This window comes from Arvicanthis niloticus, chromosome 14 (genome assembly GCF_011762505.2).
Source record: "Arvicanthis niloticus isolate mArvNil1 chromosome 14, mArvNil1.pat.X, whole genome shotgun sequence".
NCBI classification, from domain to species: Eukaryota; Metazoa; Chordata; class Mammalia; order Rodentia; family Muridae; genus Arvicanthis; species Arvicanthis niloticus.
In genome coordinates, this window is record NC_047671.1 from 74,592,408 (window position 1) to 74,598,871 (window position 6,464).

At 44.6% G+C, this 6,464-nt stretch overlaps 1 pseudogene; it reads right to left on the reverse strand.

Moving 5' to 3' along the window:
* Positions 1 to 5,205: 5,205 nt before the first annotated feature.
* LOC117720125 (guanine nucleotide-binding protein G(I)/G(S)/G(O) subunit gamma-5 pseudogene) lies at positions 5,206 to 5,659 on the reverse strand (annotated as a pseudogene).
* Between the last annotated feature and the right edge of the window lie 805 nt (positions 5,660 to 6,464).

Consider the following 6,464-nt stretch of genomic DNA (forward strand, 5'->3'; position numbering starts at 1 on the left):
ATCCCTTCCTAGTTCCTTCTGAGCTCTGACTGGCTTGTCAACTCATCTGTTCTGACTCAAACTCTTCTCCAAGATGACTGATTCTTTCTGGGCCTCTGACTGAATTGCTTGGCCTCATACTAACTTTGGCAGTCTGTTTTGATCTTCTGGCTCCCTCTCATTTTCTGGCTCATTCTATCTTCACCTGTTGTGATGGTTTGTATATACTTGGCCCAGGGAGTGGCACTATTAGAAGGTGTGGCTCTGTTGGAGTAGGTGTGGCCTTGTTGGAGTAGGTGTGTCACTGTGGGTGTGGGCTTTAAGACCCTCATCCTAGCTGCCTGGAAGCTGGTGTTCTGCTAGCAACCTTCAGATGAAGACATGGAACTCTCAACTTTTCCTGTACCATGCCTGCCTGGCCTGGATGCTGCTATTCTTCCTGCCTTGATTATTATGGACTGAACCTGTAAACCAGATCTAATTAAATGTTGTCATTTATAAGACTTGCCTTGGTCATGGTGTCTGTTCACAGCAGTAAAACCCTGACTAAGACAGAAGTTGGTACCAGCATAGTGGGATATTCCTGTGACAACCTGACCATGTTTTAGGGAGGACTATGGAAGGACTTTGGAACTTTGGGCTAGAAGAGCCATTTGGGTATTAAGAGCTCTGTGGGATGTTCTGTAGGAGCTTGGAAGATAATGTTGAGAACAGTGCAAATGATGGAGGCTTCGATTGTGAAATTTCTTATCAGGGTCATTGCTGTTTTGATTGTGAAGATTCTGTGGCTTTGCTTAGCTGGGGCTGAAGAATCAGCTGTGATTAACAAGATACCAGAACTACTAAAGCAAAATCTTTGCATTACTGAAACTATTGATGCTGGTTAGCTGGAGCTAAGAAATTAGTGGTGATTATAAAGAGATCCACTTCATTGAGGTGAAATCTTCTGGAAAGTGTTTTCTGAGAGTACAAAGAGGTTGTGTTCCAGAGACAGCCAAGGTTGTACCTTGCGCTTCAGCTGGACTTGGTAATGTGTAAGAGACACGCAGGTGGTACTGGTTTTGAAGGCATGAAGAGTCATGAAGAGCAGCTGAGGCTTGGCACTGTGAGAGGCCTTGGAAGGCCATTGGTGAAGGTGCAGCCTCAGTTGCAGTTGATGGCCCAGGACTGAAGGGGTCATGCAAAGGAGTTGAGGCTTGGCACCATGAAGAGAGCCTATGAGAGGCTATTGGTGAAGCCTAGTTGCAGTGTTTTGGAGATGCCAGTACCATGAGATGACCACCAAGAACAGCAGCAGCAGTGGAGTACAGGCAGCTGGAGCCTAGAAGATAAGGTGTGTGCTACAAAGGACAGAGCTGGAGAAGTGAACTTGGAGGAGCCCAGAAGATCATAGGCGGATCCCAGACATTGGACGGTTTGAGTTTGATTTTGCTTTTGACTGTGACTGTGCCCTGATATTTTTCCTTCTTGAAGTAAAGTGTTTTAGTGGAGCTCACAGTTAAGAGACTGAATTATAAAAAAAAGACTTTGAATTTTAAAAGATATTGAATATTTTAAAGGAATTGAAAAATTAATATGTAAAGACTGTGGGACTTTTAAAGTTATTTATATTTTGGGGATGAATAAGAAAGTAAGGGTTAAGGCTTAGTAGTGATGTGTTTTTGTGTCAAGTTGACAACGGGTCAATCATACTGACTGGTTTTGTGTGTCAAGTTGATACAAGCTGGAGTTATCGCAGAGAAAGGAGGTTCCCTTGAGGAAATGCCTCCATGAGATCCAGCTGTAAGTCATTTTCTCAATTAGTGATCAAAGGTGAGAGGACCCGTTGTGGGTGGTGCCATCCGTGGGCTAGTAGTCCTGGATTCTTTCTATAAGAAAGCAAGCTGAGCAAGCCAGGGGAAGCAAGACAGTAAGTAACATCCCTCCATGGCCTCTGCATCAGCTCCCGATTCCTGACCTGACTTCCTGAGGTGATGAACAGCAATGTGGAAGTGTAAGCTGAATAAACCTTTTCCTCCCCAACTTGCTTCTTGGTCATAATATTTTGTGCAGAAATAGAAACCCTGATGAAGACACCTATGTCTAGCTTGTTCTCTCTTCAGCCTGTCTCTATACAACTGTTTTGGTAAAACTGTCTTCTCTCTCTTCTCTGCCCAAGTAGCTTCCCTTTCCTCTCTCTTCCCATGAGAGTTGGGCATATCCTATTCTGTCAAATCTTTCTCTGATTCATCACTTTGTCTACCACTCAATTAGACATCAGCTTCAAATATGGGTGCTTCCTTCTACAAATAACTTTACCTTCATTGTCTGAAATTAAAGGTGTGTGCTAAGGGTCTGTCTGTATTCCAGCCAGAGGGATTGAGCCACACCACAACTAGAAACAGTTTTTTTTTTTTTTTTTTTTTTTTTTTTTACAGTAAACAACACTATCTTTGGGTTCACAGTGTGACCAAATGTCCTGCAACAGTGGTGTGTTAAAATAAGTCCATTAAGTTGGTCTCTGTTCAAGATCACTGATGTCATTGAAGGAAGGGGTCAGGATACACACATCACACAGAGGGAGGGTCACATGAGGACGATGGAAAAGATGCCCCAGACTAAGGAGAGGGGTCTCAGAGGAACCCAAAACCCTCAACACTTTGGTTTTTAACTTCCAACCTGGAAGGAGCTACAAGCTTGTGATTCAAGTCATCCAGTCTTTGTCACAGTAACCCTGTCACATCCATCAAGTAGAGCCTGTTAAACACTTCTCAATATAGCCGTATGATAAAATGATACAAGCAGTTAAAATTGTGCTCCATATGTATTTACTGGCCTATAATAAATTATTGAAGTAAAAAAAACAGGCTATTAAATACTACATACAGAAAGGCATTATTTTATTTGCATGTGTATAAATAAAAATAGAGAACATGATTGTTTTTTGGTTTGCTTTGTTTCCTTGTGGTGCTGGATGTCAGGATGGAGCCTGGAGGACCTTCTGTGTTACACAAACGTTCTACTATTGAGCAACATTCCCGGCTATTGTTTATTTATTTAGAGGGTTTTTTGTTGTTGTTGTTATTGGTTTTAACATAATGTCTCACTATGTAGCCCAGGCTGGCCTGGAACTCTTTACTTAGACCAAGATGTATTTTGAAATCAGGGCTATCTTCCTGCCTCAGCCTCCCAAGAAATTGATAGCAGGAACCACCATGATGAGCCACTGAATTTTGTCCGTTTTTAGAGAAGATCATAGTATGTATCCCGGCTGGCTTAGAGCATCCTATGTAGATCAGGCTGGCCTTGAATTTACAGAGATCTGCCTGCCTATGTTGGAATTAAAATCACAATACACAACCATTAAATTTTTGAGACAGGACTTCACTGTGTAGCTCAGTCTGATCCTGAAAGTACTCATTATATGACCCCAGGCTTGCCGCTTGCCTCCACTACCCAGTGTTGGCTTTCTGGATTTACTGCATTGCATCTGCTGATAATCAATCTTACAAGAAGTATCACGCAGAATTCTTTTTAATTTTGTTTAACTGAAATTTTTGATTCTTTCTTCCATGAACAGTGACTTCTTGAACATTACAATACTACTAATAATAATAATAATGCTAAGTAGCTAGCATTGCATCCAGACACCTGGAGTAGGTCAGAGCTCGGGTATCTTACTAGGTAGCTGTAGACAGGAACTGAAGGAAGACTGGAGCCATCCTCAGAGTGTCTGTGTCCTTGGTGATCTTAACCCAATAAAACCAAACCAATTCATTCTAGAAATCTCATTTATGACCGAAGCTTGCAAGGCAGATTCCAAATTAATCTCCCTCATTCTCCTCCTTGTTGCCAATAGGCCTTCTGTCCCCCATCTAGCATTTCTGGAACACACACACACACACACACACACACACACACACACACAGACAGGCTGTAAACACAGTGTGTGCCAGGCTCCAGAGCCTGGAGCAGCCTACAAGCCATTCAGATTCACCCAGAGATTAATGACTTCAAAAAGCACTTGCCAGGAAGTCTTCAAAGCTGGAAACAGAAGCTGGGAGCATTAAATAGAAATAAATACTTATTTGATTGGTTTCTTCCCTAGTAGATTCAAAGGGCAATCTACTTCCTGGATTATCATCATCATAGTCTGTCCTCCAGAAGCCAGGATTATCTGAGTGCCCTGTTTCAGGGTTGGGGCAGAAAATCTCTAAAGATCATCTTGTCATAGTTCTATGTGCTACTTTTTTTTTTTTTCTTGTGGAGACTTTGTGGGGAGGACAGAAGCTGGAGCCCATGGTGTGTGCCTGCTGGCCAGAGCCCATGGTGTGTGCATGCTGGCCAGAATCCATGGTGTACACATGCTGGCCCAAGCCCATGGTGTGTACATGCTGGCCAGAGCCCATGGTGTGTACATGCTGGCCAGAATTCATGGTGTACACATGCTGGCCCAAGCCCATGGTGTGTACATGCTGGCCAGAGCCCATGGTGTGTGCATGCTGGCCAGAATCCATGGTGTGTGCATGCTGGCCAGAGCCCATGGTGTGTGCATGCTGGCCAGAGCCCATGGTGTGTGCATGCTGGCCAGAGCCCATGGTGTGTGCATGCTGGCCAGAGCCCATGGTGTGTGCATGCTGGCCAGAGCCCATGGTGTGTGCATGCTGGCCAGAGCCCATGGTGTGTGCATGCTGGCCAGAGCCCATGGTGTGTGCATGCTGGCCAGAGCCCATGGTGTGTGCATGCTGGCCAGAGCCCATGGTGTGTGCATGCCGGCAAAAGACAGCTGCCATCGCCTGCTCACCTTTTCTCATGTACTAATTCTCTAGAAGTCTAGTTTACCTTTTACTATGTTGATTTTAAAACAAAGCCCTGCCGGGAAACATTTAGTGAAGTTCTAGAATGCGTCAGAGCCTGTGTCAGAGCCAGGGAACAAACCAAGATAATATAAGACCTGATTCCCATTGTCAAAAGAGGGGCCATTGTACAGACAAAATGTAAACAGTGCTGTAAGATACAGGACATAGTTGTCACAAAGGGTGGATTTTCTGTTTTTTTCTTTTAGTTTTTTTTTAGGGGGTGTGGCTTGTATAGGAGTCATGTCACCAATGTGGAAGTCTGAACAGCCCACAGGACTCTGTTCTCTCTACCGTGTGGGTTCTAGGGATCAAACTGAAACCACCAGGCTTGCTGCCTGCACCTTCATCTGCGAAGCTGTCTCTCCAGACCTTTCTTTCAATTTTCTTTTTTTTTTTTAAGTTTGTATGCTGCTTTATTGTATGCTACAGCCAGTATATATAAAATAGTTCAACCTTGTGAAACAGAAATCCATGAAAATTCAGAGAGGTAGATGTTAAGGACTGACAAGTAGAAGTAGAAGATTGTGTATTATGGCACATGTTAAAGAGAAGCCTCGTACAGACTTCAAACAGTTCTCTTGAATATTCACTGGTTCATGAAAAGTGGTTTGAGAAACCTCAAGATATAGGACTACAAAAAGGAGCAGACTTTCTGGGTTCTGAAGGGATTTGTACTTGAAGACACTCCAGTCAGCAGAGGGTCATGTCGAGCATTCTGCAGACAGAACTGTTTCAAGTCGGCAGCTGCCTGGGAAACCTTCCCGCGGTTGAGCCCGGAGCTGCTGAACCACCTTCTTCATGGCAGCGATGCTAGAAGAACCCGACATGGCGCTCGGGACAGCGAGCAGGAGGCGGCAGGTCGCGGGACGACGGGGGCGGGGCCTCTTTTAATTTTCAAGGCAAGGTCTTGTTATGGAGCCCACAAGTTTCCTGCCTCAATCTCTTTTGAGTGCTGGCATGACAGGCTTTTCCTGAGCATTTAACTGAGACCATGGGTGGGGAACCATCAAGCTACAATAGCGCAGGCAAGTTTGCGTGTGTGTTCCTAGAGCTCTGCTAGAATTGAGGCCCATGTCACCCATGAGAGCTGAGATTACAGTGATGAAGGCTGGAGAGATGTATTCTAATATTTAAGTCTTCTTCCCAGGACAACTGGCAATAAAGTGAAGAATTCTGCAGGCAAAAAACCAGAGGGGTGTGAGCATTGATTTGTGTATTTAAGCCATTTTTCTGATCAAGCTTTCTCTCACATTCCCACCTTCATGGGTAGCTTCCAGAGCTGTCACCATGGCACCCTGTCCTGAACTTTGGATGAAGAATGCCCATGTTTATATGGAAAGACGGGGAAGTTTTAAAGGGTGTCCCAGAGTCTCCTAACTGTTCCTTGGCTGTTGGGACAAGTCCTCCTATCTACAGTGGGTTTGCTGTTTCTCATGGAATCCTGGCCTATGTGGAAACACTCGCAGCTCACTCACTGTGAAGTCCAGCCTCTGCACAAAAATCACAACAATCCTTCTGTCTCAGCTTTTGCTGAAACCATAGACTGTCATGCCCACTGGTTTTTCCTTTGTTTGCACGGTATGGAGATGGAACCCAGGCCTTTCACATCAGGGATGACGCCTCCACCACTGAGCCACACGACTTCCT